General features: G+C 41.3%; 1 protein-coding gene across 1 annotated transcript in view; it reads left to right on the top strand.

Annotated features, from left to right (window-relative positions):
* The first annotated feature begins 4,549 nt into the window (after positions 1 to 4,549).
* The window catches only part of PIWIL2 (piwi like RNA-mediated gene silencing 2), a 208,612-nt gene continuing 195,276 nt past the window's right edge, over positions 4,550 to 17,885 (top strand). The window contains exon 1 of the mRNA XM_075207127.1: positions 4,550 to 4,630. The gene's annotated coding sequence lies outside the window, so the exon portion shown is untranslated. The remainder of the gene's footprint in view (positions 4,631 to 17,885) is intronic.

Here is a 17,885-nt window from a genome sequence, read left to right as displayed (position 1 = left end):
TGTGTGTTGTCTATATTCGATGATTTATACCTTTTGCTTTTATGCATCTCTTAGAGCTGTATGTGCTATTTTTTAATACACCTTCCATTGCCAATGGTGGTGGAGACAGCAATTTTGGGGCTTAAACCAAAAGGCAAGGAAATGAAGCCTGTGATGTCACTAAGAATGAGTTACATCACAGGCAGGAGGTCCAATAGAGTGTCAGCATCTTGAGCAGGGCTAGGCAGTGGCAGAAGGTATATTCCTCCATATGAGACGCCACCTTACTTGAAGATTATTGTGACCTGATTGTAATATAATAGTCACACTTTGTCTCAATTTAGAATGCAATTTAAAGGCCAACACTACCTTTAAAAATAAATAAACTGATATATTTCTTGGGTATATTACCAAGAGCCAGAGTGTGAAAAGTGATGATTGCATTGTATTTTGTGTTCAGTCACCCTTCAAACCAACCATAAAGATTTTCTATGTAAAGGAATGGCATTTTTGTTGGTTAGATACACTCTCTGCTATAACTGTTTAAGATTGTTTCAGTCAGAAGCCATGTGTAGCGCTTCCCTCCTATGTTTTTTCCGACATCTTGCTGTTTTAAATAGCAAAAACAATCACTTTGTACACTAGAGTAGGTAGGTGTTGCCTATTACAACCAGTTAGATTATAGTTATTTATCTTGTACATTCTAGAGAATGATGGCTATCTGGTTGCTAGGGGCAACATCTCCACTTTCCCTTTTTAGAAGCCTTAGTAAATCTACCCCTGCAAACCTCCCAGTAATCTAGGGGAAAAGACATGGTAGGTGAGGGTCCCATTCAAAAGCAAAAATGTAATTGACTCGCTTTCATGTGATACCAGTATGATAGAACCAATAAGGCAGGTATGTTTTCTACATAAATGTCCCTTTTGGGTTTTAAAAAAAAAGTTTTTAAAGGTGGAGTTATTCTTTATAATAGTAGTGACAACTTCTATGGAGTGACTTTTCCTACAGTGAGCAGATGCTGGAAGGTGGACAACCCTTTTAAAGGACAAGAAGCTTTAATAGAATGAACTACGTAACACTGAAATTATTTAATGGGCTGTTGAGTCACTTAAGGAAACTAAATCCATACCTGGCCATACACATCTGTCAGCCAGTTTAGATGTTTTAAACTAAACGTGTCCTAAACGATCTTTTTATCTGAAAAAAAAGATTTAATCAGGTCAGTCATGTTACCTGATTACCCCATTGGTGTTTGGTGATTTTGCAACAAGAATCATTCAGGGTTCGTTAATAATGCAGTGGAAAACGAAGTGCAAATGCAGTTAGCATGATTAAATGACTGGGTTTATGGCGCTGCATAAGCTTACATTTATATGCTGTATTTGAAATATTTTTTTTTTCTCTATGGCCTTCTATGTTTTTTTTTTTTTTATTGCCTTTAATATTAAAGTTAATACTTTTCTGGCAATTCTAACTGCTATATTCCAAAGTCCATTTTTAGAACAAATTGCAATTCACTACAACAGTAAATGTCACAGGCATTTCCCTGGATGGGACAAACAAAAAAAAGACTAATTATACAACAGACCATCAGTATCTGTACGAATCTGGCAGTCCATGTGTAACTATATTGGCAACAAAGGAAATTGTTTTTGACTAACGAATTTAATTGTTGCTTGTAGCCAATTTTAGTGGTCAACAGCTGCATCAAACTAGTGATCTCTTAATTTTTTTTTTTTTTTTTTTAGGAGCAATCGCTATATTTTAATGTTTTATATGTAGGACAGAGATGTGTTGGGACCTCACAGTAGGTCCAAGTATGAGTTTTGGGTTCTATAACTTGGATATACAATTCCTCCTATTAGGAATCACCTCTTTTGGTGTTTAAGAACAATGGCACAGTTGACATTTGTACCCCACCAGAAAAAAAAAATTGGAGCAGCACTGATCTAGACTGGAGACTATGGCTGCCACTTTTAAGGCCTGATTAGTACTATTTATTTCTTGATCTGCATTTGTAAGGTGGCATAACGCAAGGAAACTGCCAAGAAGTAATGTGGCACAGAAGGCCATTGATTTCTATGCTGCACTGCCCCAGCTGTCCTTATGGAGAGCTGTGATAATACACACTGCAGAGGTTGCAGTGAGGAAATGATAGCACTGTGTGAAACATAGCTTGAGAAACAACACACGACCCTCCTGTGCTCTATTTGTACAAACAATTTGGGATTTCTTAGCAGTGGTTGGATTTCAGCAATCTTTAAAAGTAGACACATTAAAGTTATACTGCCCAAAATTGAAGTAGGAACTTTAAATGCACAAAAATGTCAGATCAAGACATGTGGGGTGGGGGCAAAATAAAACATGATACAAATCTACTAATCAAACGGGATAATTTTACACTAAAATGCAAACCTGGATCCTCCATTATACCCCAATATACCTCGTGTTCCCCATTGGATTCGTGACAAAATACACATATCCTCTCAATGATGCTTTACTGGAAATCAAATCGGATCGCAGCTGTTTTTGGAGACTGCACCACAATTCAAAAACAACAATGTAGAGTTGGTTGACCAGTTATTTATATATATATTTTTTTATATATATAAATTAAATATATGCAACCTTCTCCTTACTGGCCTCCCCCTCTCCCACCTCGCCCCTCTTCATTCTGTTCTCAATGCGGCTGCCCGACTCCTCTTTCTCTCACACCGCTCCTCCTCCGCCTCCCCTCTCTGCCTTGCCTTACACTGGCTCCCCTTCCCCTACAGGATCCTTTTCAAGCTCCTCACCACCACTTACAAAGCCCTCTCCCAGTCTACTGCCCCCTATATCTCCAACCTCCTCACCATTCACATCCCTGCCTGCTCCCTGCGCTCGGCCAATGACCGTCGCCTCTCCTCCACCCTGGTCACCTCTTCCCACTCCAGAATCCAAGACTTCTCCCGAGCTGCTCCCATCCACTGGAACGACCTCCCTCGCTCCATCCGTCTCTCACCCAGTCTGTGCTCCTTCGAACGGGAACTCAAAACTCGCCTGTTCCTCAAAGCCTACCAACAATCCACTTAACCCTTACCTTGTTGCACCTTTGCAAACATCCTTCTCTCGTTCTCCCCTCTCTCCACCAGCCCCGCCTTTCTCTCCCTTACTTTAATGGCTCCCTCCTGTGCCTGTTTGTCCACCCTCCCTTAGGATGTGAGCTCGTATGAGCAGGGCCCATCTCCCCTCCTGTCTCCATACCTGTTCTTCTACTCCATCTGCGCTCATATGTCTGCCCGGAGTTCTGAAGTATTGGTACTTTGTGTTTATTGCTCTGTACTATGTCACCCTGTTTGTATTATGTACGGCGCTGCGGAAACCTTGTGGCGCCTAACAAATAAATGATAATAATAATAATAATGTATAAGGAGTGATGTGGTATACACTTTGTTAGATTAGGGAGGTATTTTGCATAAATGTAGATACACTTTGAATTAAGCATACCATAGAACCCATATCAGGGGGCCTGTGACATGGCCCCTGCGGTTATTACTACAACTGAATTCTTTCGGATGCCAAAATATTTCAAACATACTGCAGGTATTCAGTCACGCTGCTCTGGAAGGCCGAAGCCCCATGCATCACATTTGTGTTGTCATGGCGCTGGTCATGTGACGTGCGGGCCACATGGCTGCCAGTCTGCTGTGCGGCGTTGTCATTTCTCAAGTACGATCCTCTGACCTGCAGTGACAGGGAACACCCAGTACAAAGCTTATCACCCACCTGTTAGAAAACCAGCACAATACAATAGGTGTAGTGGTGCACTATAAGAATTCTCTCTGCCCACAGTAATTTTAATGTGACTGGAAGGGAAAATACCCAGGGGAGCACTCTTCATCTGCCATCAGTCTGGTGGACAGAGCCAAGGGCAATATTTAATATTAACCACCATAACGTTTTGATACAAATCTGCATGTAAGTATATACCACTGAACCTTCACTTGACGCATTGGAGGCAAATAAAATCTCTAAAGGAACGGTGGCCCCAGGATCACAATATGGCAGGAAGGGTAGGGGGGGGGGGGATAATTATTATGGTTGGTCCTGGTGATCATTTATCATCACATACATGATGCATGTTAGAAATGGGTTGAGGAAACCTGGGTCTGTAAAACACCCATTCTGCCCCCCACTCTGCACCACTGAGCTCTGCAGAGCATTGCCCCCCACCCTGCACCACTGAGCTCTGCAAAGCATTGCCCCCCAATCTGCACCACTGAGCTCTGCAGAGCATTGCCCACCACTCTGCACCAATGATCCTGCAGAGCATTGCCCCCACCCTGCACCACTGAGCTCTGCAGAGCATTGCCCCCCACCCTGCACCACTGAGCTCTGCAGAGCATTGCCCACCACTCTGCACCAATGATCCTGCAGAGCATTGCCCCCCACCCTGCACCACTGAGCTGTGCAGAGTATCGCACCCCAGTCTGGACCCACACACGTCCCCGACGCGAACGTCACCGCCCCCGCGGACCAATGGAGAGCGCTGCTCTCTGACTGACGGGCCTCTCGTCCAATCAGAAACACGCGGGGGGGAGTGCCAGGTGAAGGCTGTGCGTGAGCCAGTGCGTAGATGTGGCGGTAGTTACCGGCGAGAGGAGCAGTGAGGTAACATCTGTCTTATCTCGTGTCATTAACGGTCGTGTCCCGTCAGTTACCGGCACCCCACGTGCCCACAGTCTGTGCCCGTGACCTCTAGTCTCCCCTCTATCTGCAGACACTGGGCAGTAATAAGCCTGTAATGGTGACACACATGGTCAATGACCCAATGACCCATGTACAGACTGACCAACCTGCTGCCACATAATGCCCCTCTCCTCCTAAACTCCCCATCTCACCCGGATGTGCATACATACATATATACACACACATATATATATATATACATACATACATAAATACATGCTTCTTAAAGCTGATGGGTCTGCTATAAACAATGTCTTATTTCCTAAATCCAGTGTACCAGCATGCACTGTGCTGATTTCATAGTGGGGTCTTTATGTTAGCTGGCTATGTGCAATGTATAGTAAAACGTGTCAGTAAACATTGGCAAGTGGCCCCTTATTCAGTGGAAAAAAACAAAACTTTTTACTTTGGATACAATTGTGTCATTTATCTTCCAGTCATCCTCTGTGTAAGTTTGCGGCACTTGATTGCAGCAAATGAAAAATGGTTTTATTTGCCATCAGAAAGCTTTTTATGGGCGAATAAAACCAATTTTCGACCGCAGAGATCCCATGTTTCTGCTGTTTTTTTTTCTCAACACACCCATGATGAATACAGTTAAAAATATGAAGTATTATTAGAAACTGAACTTATGTTTTATTTTATGACTTGTTTATTCACCTTTAAATTTATGGCGACATAAATGTGCCTGTAAATAATTACCAAGTATCTTCTCTACTGCCCATAAAAGCTTACCAAGTACCCCTTACTGTCTAAATGTCTTCTACTTGCCACATACATGTCCTTCAATGTTTACCAATTACTGCTTATTGTACAATGTTTACAGATTAGGCTGGGTACATACTACAGGTTTTTCAACCAATTGTTTTGCCAATCACACGATAGCCGACCACTAGGTCCAATATCGCACTAGGTCTGTATTCTCCAACAATCATGTTTTATCGTTCCAAAGCACATTGTACGTTTGATTTGATTTTATGAAAAAAATCACTATGAATGATGGAACAATGTCATGTCAATTCTGCTGTGTGTACGCACTCACAAGAAATAGTGTAGGCAGATCTCCATAGAGTTTACAGAGTCACGATCTTTTCAGCAGATTGTTATGACAGATGAAGAGCAGATCTGAAGGTAAATCGTGTAAAATCTTGTGTACACAGGAATCGGCATGCTTGGGACTTTCAGTCGTTTGTAAAATTGTTAACAATATTGCATCGGGAGAAGTTTTCTGTAGTACCCAGCCTTACTCTTTTACCTCTTCAAGTGTTTGTTTGTTACACCTAATCACTATTCTTGTATATTAAGTGCCCCATGCATATGTTTAACAACATCTGATTGTATATATATATATATATATATATATATATATATATTTTAATTTTATTTTTTATTAAAATGTAAATTATGATTTTTAATTACATTTATCGACTAAAATTACCTGTCATCCAGTCTGGGACACCCTGGTTTGATACTTTTATGGCAGTTTAGAATCCTAGTATACAGTATAGCAATCTGCAGTAGTTTCTTATTTACATACTATCATTTGGGATGATGATGACATAATTTTTTGCTATACAACTGTGTGTTCACTGAAGCACATGCATACATTTATGCCAAGTGTCCCTGATTTTTGTTGCAGTCTTATGTTGTGAAAATATAACTTGTAATGATTTTTCATTTAAATGAGTTCTCCAAACTTCAAATTGAAAATTTGAATGTGTCCTATTGTAAAAAAAAAAATACTTACACACCTTTGCGACCTCTTCAGCTGCTTTTCTATTGGCAATGGGATGCTGGTGTTGCTTTGTTGGAGGGAGCATATAGCAAGTTAGCAATAATCAGTCAACTGCGGTAGAAATGTCCTGGTGTTATAACTGTGCCAGCTTCAGACCGCAACTACACACCCAAAAGTGCTAAGATAGTATCTGTCTGAAGCCTGTGTCTGAAATATAACACCAGGACATCCCTACGTGATTTTCCTATTATTATTTGGTTACTATGGGCAATCTCCAGCATTTTGTTCCCTATTTATGCAAATTGTTTTTCTCTAATATTCACATTTAAAATAAATAAATATATAATTATCCAAATATGCAACCAAAAGGAAATACATACCCTAACTAAACTTTAGTCAATCCTTATGTTAAATGCCAGCAAACTTCAGAGTCAACACTCACACTATGGCAGTGGTTCCCAAACTGTGCGCCTAGGCTTCCTGGGGTGCCTCAGCAATCTCACAGCGGTCCCTCAGCCAGAGCATGTGGTAAGCAAGGCGGGGGACTACTTGGTAATTATTTTGGCTTAGGGGTCCCTTGAAAAAAATTATGGAGACCTAAGGTGCCTTGAACTGAAAAAGTTTGGAATCCACCTCACTATGGGAAGAGATTACGTTAGCAAATGTACAGGTATTCCTGATGCCTTGCAGAACCTTGCCACTCCTTCAGATCTGTCTCATGCATATTTGTATGTATTTTAGACTGATCAGTCATCTGTAAGCAAAACATAGTAACATAGTTGATAAGGTTGAAAAAATACTCCAGTCCATCAAGTTTAACCTATTCTGGATATCCTGCATTCTCTCTCTTATATTTGAAATTGATCCAGATGAAGCCAATCTGTTTCAATCTGCAAAAATCTCTCCTGACCAAATGTTGCAGTCCTATTTCTCTCTGGATATACTACTATCGTAACCATGAATACCATTTTCTGGTAAAAAAAAAATGTCTAACCCTTTCTTAAACAAATCAATTGAATCTGCCATCACTACCTTGCCTGGCAGTGAATTCCATATCTTGATTGCCCTTACTGTTAAGAACCCCTTTCTTTTCTGGTTGTGAACTGCCTCTCTAACCTTAGGGGGTGACTGCATGTCTTGTTTACAGTCCTGGGGGTAAAAAGTTCCCATGAATGTTCTCTGTATTGACTCATAATGTATTTGTACATAGTAATATCTCCTGTTAGACGCCTCTCTTCTAAAGTAAACATGCCTAAACTTGCTAACCTATGACTATATCAAATATAGTCTATGGCGCTGCAAACAGCTGGTACTCAGGCACTGCACTTAGCAGTATGTGCTGTGAAGTCCCCTGTTGAGATGGAGCAGTCCTATCAAAGGATCATAAAAACAGCAGGTGCCGAATGAGGGGACTGACCTTTGCCCTAACCGATACACAGGAGGCACTGATCACGCAATCATTTGGGAGTGTCCCAGTGACGTGGGGGATGGCGACTGCGATAACTAGGAAAACGCGCCTGGACCCAGTACCCGATCATCTGAGCTGGGAGTATTGAGAAGAGGGGACTTTGTTAATTGTTCTTATTATCCTGCATGTGTTTATTTTACAATAAAGTCCCTATTGGTCCCTACCAGCTGTTTGCCTAAGTGATTCAGAATTCATGAGGCTGCCTACAGGCAAACCAGCTGATCTGATCTACCCTGGTATCCTGACATGGAGGTGGAGACATGCCATTGATTTCAACTACCAATGAAGTTTGCTTACAATATGAAAGTTGCCAGCTTGTCCCTGCCCTATATCCCTTACATGGATGTGCCATAATAGAACATTTAAAGGCCTTACTAATTTTTCTATGTTAATCCTTTTTAAACCTATTTTCTAACTAAGGTTGTGATCAAATTGTTTTAAAAAAAACCCATATTTCTCTCTGAATACAAATACCCTTAAACATGTAAACCAGGGGTGTCCAACCTTTTAGCTTCCCTGGGCCACATTGGAAGGCGACAAGTTGTTTTGGGCCGCACATAAAATACACTAGCACTAATGATAGCTGATCATCCAAAAAAAACATAGAAAACATTGCTAATGCTCCTTGTTGTTGCTCAGTGCTTCAATGACATGCTAATAGCTGCTGTCAAACATCAAGTGACATTGTTACAAAATTTTCTGAAGGGCTTCAATACAGCAGTCATTAAGACAGGAAGATAAGGTCCGTGATGCTCCTGGACCAGGTGAGTTTATGCACTGGTCAGCGTCCCTTGAAATAATAAAAAAAAACAAAAAAAACCCCCTAACTTACCTTTTAATCGGCTTGTTCTCTGATCCTCTTCTCTTGTTTTTTCCGTTTCACTGCTGCTGATAGTTCGCGCGGGTGACTCCTATGTGCTGTGCTCCGCAATGGATGTCGGACGTGATGACGTCACGCCCAACATTCACTGCGAGCGCCGCACGGAGGAGGAGACCAGGGAGGGACCACGTGACCACAAGGTAAGTATTTTCTTATCTTTTTCTTTTTTTGCAGGATTTTTTTTTCATTAACAGCGCTGCCCCCTTGCCACAACCAAAACTCCTGCTGGGCCACATTTACAGGCATGCTGGGCCGCGGGTTGGACAACCCTGATCATCATCATCATCATCATCATTTATTTATATAGCGCCACTAATTCCGCAGCGCTGTACAGAGAACTCATTCACATCAGTCCCTGCCCCATTGGAGCTTACAGTCTAAATTCCCTACTATAGACACACACTCACACACAGAGACAGACAGACAGAGAGGGAGAGACTAGGGTCAATTTTTTTGATTGCAGCCAATTACCCTACCAGTATGTTTTTGGAGTGTGGGAGGAAACCGGAGCACCCGGAGGAAACCCACGCAAACACAGGGAGAACATACAAACTCCACACAGATAAGGCCATGGTCGGGAATCGAACTCATGACCCCAGTGCTGTGAGGCAGACGTGCTAACCACTAGGCCACTGTGCTGCCCTGAGGTAAAGAGGTGTGATTTAACGCCAGAGAACACCGAATGTGACATTTGATTTTGCCTTGTGATGTCTAGTTTTCATGTTGCCAATCACTGAACTACTGTACTGGAGAATAATCTTTAATTTAATCCTGACCACAGCATCAGTCCCACCTCTTGTGCTTTGCTGATGATTAGATGATAGTTGTGGCCTTATATGTAAAAGTACAGATTTGAAAGAGGTGTACTTTTACATGTCTGTGTGTGCATATGTATTTATTTTTAAACATATATTTACTTCGCACACTTTTTATATGTTTTACAAACATATGATTCTCTCCCCTACATCTTCCCCCTTTCTATCCCTCTGCCTTTCACTTCTCTACATTCTTTCCTTTCCTCTTTTTCTTGCTAGATGTTTTCCCCCTTCTTGTTCTCATCTTACTTACCTTTGCAACTCCACTCTACTCACCTCTCCTTATTGTCATTTTGGTTTGCCGCTGTATTATTATAGTATAATACCATTGCCCATTCTTACTCCATTCAGGTTGCTATACATGTTTTTCATAATAGTATAAGCTAAAGTATTGTTGGACTAAAAAGCGTGCAAGCACTTAATACTTCTTCACATCACCCCCACATCATTTTCATTTAAGTATGTTATGTCATACATCTGTGAAGAAAATATATTTTTTGATGTATAATATTTGTATAGTAGGATTATGTATATTAGCTGTCATGAATGTATGTCTTTGTTGGGTTCTAGAGGTAGGGATAATTATTTCTGCATTAATTGCTTCCTCTTAACTCTTGCTACCAATTATGTCCCTCTGCCAGAGGTCGTTCTATTCATAATGCTTTCTGAGGAGAATTGTGAGCCACCCAACTCCAGTCCCAATTTTGCTCCAAAACGAACACCACCTTTTTCATAACATGCGCACACATACCAGTGTTCTCTTCAGAAAATTTGACCATCCGGGTGGCATCAAAAAGTAGCCAGGTGGAGGCCTTTGCACAAATTAAATGTTGAAATCATGACCTTATATCAGTGGTTCCCAAACTTTTTTCAGTTCGTGGCACACTTTTAGAGTCTCCATAATTTTTTTCAAGGCAAAATAATTACCGAGCAGTCCTGTTTTATAAATAGTTGGGTCAAAATATCGTAATGAGTATTTAGGTCAGGACAGAAATACTTAGTAAGTTGTTTGTAAAAACAACACACATAAATCCAAGGGAAAAGAATATTTTTATATATTTTTTTCAATTATATTCCTGTCAAAGAATTATTTACAGCTAATATTAAGAGGAATAAGTTCAAACAAAATAAAACAACAACATGTACAAAAATCACACTGTGCCCATTCACGATCACAATGTGCCCTCCTTCATCCACACACACTCTGTGCCCTCCTTCATCCACACACAATCTGAGCCCTCCTTCATCCACACACACTCTTAGCCCTCCTTCATCCACACACACTCTTAGCCCTCCTTCATCCACACACACTCTGTGCCCCTCTTCATCCACACACACTCTGTGCCCCTCTTCATCCACACACACTCTGTGCCCCTCTTCATCCACACACACTCTGTGCCCCTCTTCATCCACACACACTCTGTGCCCTTCTTCATCCTCACTCTGCCCCCTCCTTCATTCTTTTGCTCCTCCATTGCTGTTTCCTATCACCATATTCGCTCCCCTTTCTTTACTTACCATACTTGGCCTTTTTTCTTCTATCTTTTCTTCTGTTTTCTTACCAATCCGGCGGCGCCTGGGAACCAGCATCCACCTCTCTCCTGTCGCATCTCACTGAATATGTCGGGCACGACGTCATCACGCCCGAAATTCAGTGAGGAGGGAGGAGGATGCTAGGTCCCGGGCGCCGCCGGATTGGTAAGTATTTTTTTAAAAAATTTCCTGGCCTTGGCGAGTCGGCGGCACCCCTGTGACAGCGCGGCGGCACCCCTGGGAGCCGCGGCGTACACTTTGGGAACCGCCGCCTTATATTGATTTAACCTCTAGATTAACATTTTATATATTCTTCTCTTCTTCTTAGAGGCCCAGTAGCCTGCAGCTTTTTCATAATCATAGTCTGTAGGATTTGGTCCCTTTAATGAAATCCGCATCATATTATTCAGTGTGCTCTGCTTCATGCGATTCCTTAAACAGATTTTAATTTGTTTTAGAGTACAAAATCCGCTTTCACATTCAACTGTGCTTACAGGTATGGTCAGTCCAATCGCAGCTAGTTTTACTAAATTTGGAAAAGATTCTATGCGTTCAATTGTTTTTGAACATCTCTGCATTATTTGTTTTGAATCTAGATTTATATAGGAGTCTAGCTCAAACAATTCAACGTTCAAGTTTACTATTTTCATAGTTTAGGATTACAGGACATTCATCTTTAGAATAATGCTGAAAAAGAATCTCAACTACGGAATTTGCTGGTGCTATATAAATAAATGTTGATGATGTTGATGATGATAAGCCTCATTTTGATCGTGGCTGTCTCTATTGAAAACAGGATATGATTGGCATATCTGGAAATCTTGCTTCTAGGGGGTTAATAATTGTGTCTATGTATTTACCATAGATATTTGTCTTAAAAGCGGTAGCATTAGCATCAGAATAATTTTGTGACGGTCTGACCATTCACTGGCAAGATGTAGATGTAGAATTTTAAAATGAGTAGCAGCTGTGTGTTTCAATTCCATAATGCATAGTTTTGTAGAATCTAAAATGGAGTCTATTTCTGTTAAATTGACATCTTGCCTTTGGCAAACTTTAGACAAATGAGGCAGAACATCTGAAAGCATCACAAGTGAAGCTGTGAATTGTATGTTGTCATATATTTGCTTAAACCTTCAGCTCTGATGTCATTAGGTTAAGTGGCCTCTCTTTCCAGTGCAGCAATGACACTCGCCAAGGATTCTCTTAAAGACTGTACAGCAAAGTCAACAGACAGCCACCTTGTGTCACTAGCCATTTTATGTTTAATCCGAGGACTGTTCAGTATATTCTGGATTTCAGTTAAATCAGAAATTCTAACTGGGGAATTTTGAAAAAGAAGAACAATTGTCTTAAGATATCGTTAAATTTTCCTAAATAAGGTACCTTAACAGCTGCTTGGGCACTAGCAAGAGCCAGGCGGTGGTTTATATAATGACAGTTGACCATTACTCTGCTTGTTTTATCTTTTAATAGTTTTGCTACTCCTTTGTGCTTCCCAATCATGACCACTGCTCCATCAGACTCTAGACCCACCAAATTAGATTGTTTCAACCCTTTTGTTAGTCATAGTTTGAGCTTTGCCTTCAGTTATACTACATGTTGACAAACGTTTTTAATGTATATAATAAGCTGCTTCAAATCTGAGATGTCTGTTGTTTCGTCACACAGAACACTGAAGTAATCTGCCGAATGCAAATGTTTAAGCATTTCACATCTTATTTATGAATCTAAGATGTAGAGGAATTCTTGCATTATTCTTTCCGAAGTATAATTTGCATTCTTCCAATATCAAGATGCTTTAAGTATGTACAACCCATAGCTTTGCAGCGCTCAAGCAAATTTCCACATAATGTAGTATGTGGTAGTTTATTTTTTGCCAACCAATACATAGTTCTTAAAGCTCCCACAAAAGCATCTCTCTGCAAGTTGCTCAAAATTGAAATTGATCGTTCAATTTCCCCTAACCCAGTCTCTTAAAAAACGTGTTTTTGAAGTATAATTGAACACGAATCAGTGTGTAATTTACATGCATTGACCCCTGTCGCCCAGCACTCGTGATGTGACAAATAGACGCGCTGACATTAGTGCAGTGTGGCATTCGGCCGCGTCATAGCGCTGGGTGGCAAGGGTCACTGCCTGTCTGTTCGTTCGTCACAGTGAATAGTGAGTGCCTGGTGCCGGGCGGCAGGGTATTACATACAATTAAAACCTATTTACACTGGTAAATTCAAACCTATTGTGAGCTGCCACTTAATGGACTAACATGTACAAAGTTGACAAATGTATGAAAACTTGTACTTTCAAATTTTCAAAATCCTATAGTACAGATTAGCTCAATCTAATTAGTGCACAATGCAACCAAATTTGATAATAATAATAAGTGTAGAACAACAACATCTTTTCTTCTACCTCACCTTGCCTCCAGCTTCCCCACCTGCACCTAAGTCTACACGCATACAGCCTCGACCCTATCCTCTTGTCAGTCTCTATTGAACCACTCCCATTTCTCTAGCACAAACAGTTGGAGGACACTGCGGATCATGGGGTATAGAGGGCACTGTAGAGGCAAGGCACTCTCCCTGGCCGGAAATCCTCAGTTTTTAGTAGTGCCCAATGAAGTAGGGCACTAGTTATTTTTCTTTTTTTTTTAGCCTGCATCTAATTTAATAGTCGCAGTGTTCATCCTGTGAACGCAGGGAGAGCGCCTGTCGTCACTTTACTGCCGCCCCCTTCTGTCAAGATGCGAACACCCAGGAAAAGGGTCACCCGCCACAGGAGGGACTCGGGGACCTGGCCACTGAACAGGGCAGTGTCGCGGACCGCCCTGGGGGTCGCGTCTGCAGTTCACCGGTCTCCTGTATAGAGGGGTGACGGAGCTGACACGGTTCTTGCTCTGCATGTTTATTTGGCTACATGTCGGCTGGGACAGACAGTGATGGAGCTAATAAGGTACAGAGGTCATTTTTCTGGTGAGGTGTCGCCAGAGCGCTGTCCTCACCAGTGTACACTCTAGGTATGGACGGCCATATTCCACAGAGTCGGGGTGAGGAAGGGGACGCGCCGTTCCTTCCTCTTTATTTACCGGGCTCTGCAGTTTCAGCACCATTTTCTGCATTCTGTTAGAGTGTCCCTGAGGAGGGAGAACAGTTATATATCTCTGGGTCATATCTGTAATATTCTGTGTGATTGTGCTGTGTGTATTACTTTACACTCTGCATACTTTCATAGAGGAAAAGAGAAGAAAAGAGTTGAATGTTGAAGCACTCCGGTCCTTGGCAATTACTTATTTAGTTAAAAACTAAAACTTTATTAGATACTATTAAAATGCAATTGTTGACCAGGGAATTGAAGGCGAATTATAGATAAAAATATAGATAAAGTAAGAAAAAATAAGAGATTAAAATATGTTGACCCTAGGGTGGGGCTAATCACAAAAGTTATTGATTGTTATTATTTAAGTTCAGTACTTAGGTCTCGTAAGATAACATTTGTTTCCCATCATATTTGGTCAGATGTGGTTAACATCAGTTCTATTCATATATCACATAATAATTGTTGGGTACAACTGATTCAATATTTGGACAATGAATGGAATATCCTTTATTCCTTTGGGTATTATATACTCGTTTTTGTTTCTTAAGGCTCTTATTATTGCCAAAGGGTATATAAATACCTACAAAAGTGCAATTATCATATATGGTGCTCCTATGCAGATTAATTATATTTATATTTTTGTGCTGAGGTAAGTGAGAGCCACAAAGATATCCCAGTTCTCTAATTCAGAAACAGATATTTGTTCATTATTTGTTGTATATCAGATATTTAATATGATATCTTCTCTCTTTCACTGCTTTGTTCGTAACCTCACATCCAAGGATATGTGTATAGAAATAATATCCTTTGTTGGTGCACTGTGGTCTTTTAATTTTTAATTTTATTATTCATTTTTTATTTCTGGTTTATGATATTTGTTGGTATCATGCATAACCCTCAAGCTGGATATTTAGGCTCTTCTTAGTTATGTTAAGTGTTCTTATCTGAATTGTCTAATAGACCTCAGGGATATATATTTTGTATCAATCCTGGCTCTATCAGTCACTGCCCTCCTGGACTAAAACAGCCCCTTATACACAAACTGCCTGTTAGAGGTTCTAGGAAGTCACACAAAAAAACACCCATGAGTTGTGCACATTCACTCCTCTATGAGTATTATTATAAAGTTTCTGAACTAGATATTTGTCATTAAGTTCGTTGATCTAAGTACTAACTAGCTGCCATTTGCCGCAATCGGTCCTTACCACTTCCGGGTCTGACGTCACATGATGTGACGTCTGGCCCGATTTACATTTCGCCTGTTACAGGTTAGTTGTGGGAATTACCCATCTGTTGACAGGGTGTTAGTTATATACTTTGATCGGCCAATCGTCATCCTCCATTTAAATTGACTCATCACTCAGCAAATCACCGATCTCCATTTGATGTATTGAGAGAGCAATTTCCTTAATTTGAATTAATTAATGCAGACATCCATTATACAGGTCACTGTCCAGGCTAACAATATTTATTCTGTAGTAGCCCATCCAATATATCAGAAATACGTAGACGTGAGAAACATGTTATTGTTTTATAATATTTTAGATTATTGTTGCTCAGAGAGAGGGACATAAATGGTAGTATATATTTACAAATTCTCCAGCTGTTGCTGCATTATTAAAATACCGCAAGTTCTGGGTTACCAATCACTGTACAGGGCAAAATAGATACTAGTAATAATATTCGGTTCTATGTTACCGGCTACAAAAGAAAACTGCATAATTTGCCAAGCTGTTCTCCCTTTATCCTGCCACTCTGATATACAAGGTATAGTATAGAGAATGAGTTTCGTTCCTTCACTTGAGAGTTCTAGAAGGAAGATATATACTGTTAGATCTCTCCCTCTGTCTATATATGTCTATATATATATATATATATATATATATATATATATATATATATATATATATATATACATATGGCTTAACATACAGTGTTTCTCTCTTATTTGTTCCCCTTTTTCTTTTTCATGATGTCAGAAAAGTGGACAGCTTCTAAGCCCAAAGCTGATTCTGTGAGGTATTTTCGTCTGCTCCAGGTGTCAATCTAATATGGCCTATGCACGGCTTGTGAGTCAGGGCTTAGCTCAGCGTTCTTCTGAGGAGGTGACGGATCTGGTGTAACTAATATGGGCTAAGGAACTGGTGCGGTCCACTGCAGAACTTAAGAGAGATTACCCACGTTTGGGGTGGTAAGTGCTGGTACATTTATGTCCTCTTCTTTGGGTACACAATCATCAGATGCCCCTCCCTCTGGTCAGGCATCTCAGTCGCTGGCCGAGGCCTCGGGTTTACACCAAACCTCCATGGATGCAAAATATGGAGAGATTAGTCCAGGGGTTGTCCAGAGTCTCAGCTTCTCTGGAGAAGTTACCTTCTCCAAATGTGGGCAGACAGCGTAAACGTTTGTCCCCCCACCTAGGATCTGGGTGACTCTGATGCAGATCTCCCCTTACAAGACGAGGGGGAAATGTATGACGAGTCACGAAAACATTTTGGGTTGGGAGGAGGACCCATCCATGAACCAGGAATTTGGGGACCTCATGTTAGCGGTGAGACAAGTGCTTCCTATTTATGATGATGACCTGACACCGTCACAGACTTCACTGTTCAAAAGAACAATGAAAAGGACTGGTTTATTCCCCCCATCTTCCAACTTTTGAAAATGTGGGGTGAGGCCAGGCAAAAACCGGATACAAAGTTTCAGATGACTAGACGATATCGGATGTATTATCGTTTTATAGACGCGGAAATGGGATCTTGGGAGATGCACCCTAGTGTGGATGCCCCTGTGGCTCATTTGGCAAAATCCAGTGTTATCCCTTAGATTAGTTCTAGCTTAAATGATATAGGTGACATGAAATGCAAAGGCATTCTGAAATCCATTTATTTGGCTTTGGGTGTATCCCTACATCCAGTTATGGTGGCAGCCTGGGTAGTCAAAGCAGTGGAGGCATGGGCCACTGATTTGAGTGATGGCATTGAGTTTGGCATGGCTAGTTCTGACCTGATTCAGTTGTCGGACCATATTAAGGAGGCTGCCGAATTCCTGGGAGATGCAGTCTTAAATGCTGGGCATGGGTTGTCTCATACTTCCTCTTTGCATAGCATGTAGACGGACTCTTTAGCTTAAATGTTAGCTGGCAGATGCTGAATCCAAACGAGCCTTGGAGGCTTTCCCATTTGACGGTTTGTTTGTTTTTTGGCCAAGCTCTGGACAAGTTTATTGCTCAAACCATGGGAAGGAAGAGTTCCTTTCTACCGGTGGCCTCTCAAAATGTAAAGCTAATGTTAGGAACCCCTCCAGACAGTACAGCAAAACCCGGAGTCTGCTCTGAAGTCTGGTGTTCACTGTTGCCCCTAGTGGTGGGGACAGACTTGGCTGCAGACAAACAGAGGGTCGTGAGATGTGTACTGGCCAAGGAGAACCCAGGAAGAGAGTGCTATGGCAGACAGCAGCGTGGGGTCCAGGCAAGGGTCAGCCGACAGCAGACAACGTGTTCAAGGAACAAACCAAGGTCAGGGGCCACAGGCACAGGTTCTGAGTCCAGAGACAGGCGTAAGATCGGGGTCACAAGCAGAGGTTCAAAATCCAGGTTCAAGCAATATGTCGGGGTCAGAAGCAGAGGTTCAAGGTCCAGAAACAGGCAA

Source organism: Mixophyes fleayi, chromosome 4 (genome assembly GCF_038048845.1).
Source record: "Mixophyes fleayi isolate aMixFle1 chromosome 4, aMixFle1.hap1, whole genome shotgun sequence".
In the NCBI taxonomy this organism is placed as follows: Eukaryota; Metazoa; Chordata; class Amphibia; order Anura; family Limnodynastidae; genus Mixophyes; species Mixophyes fleayi.
Note: the sequence above shows the minus strand (reverse complement) of the source record. Positions and strands in the feature narration are given on the sequence as shown.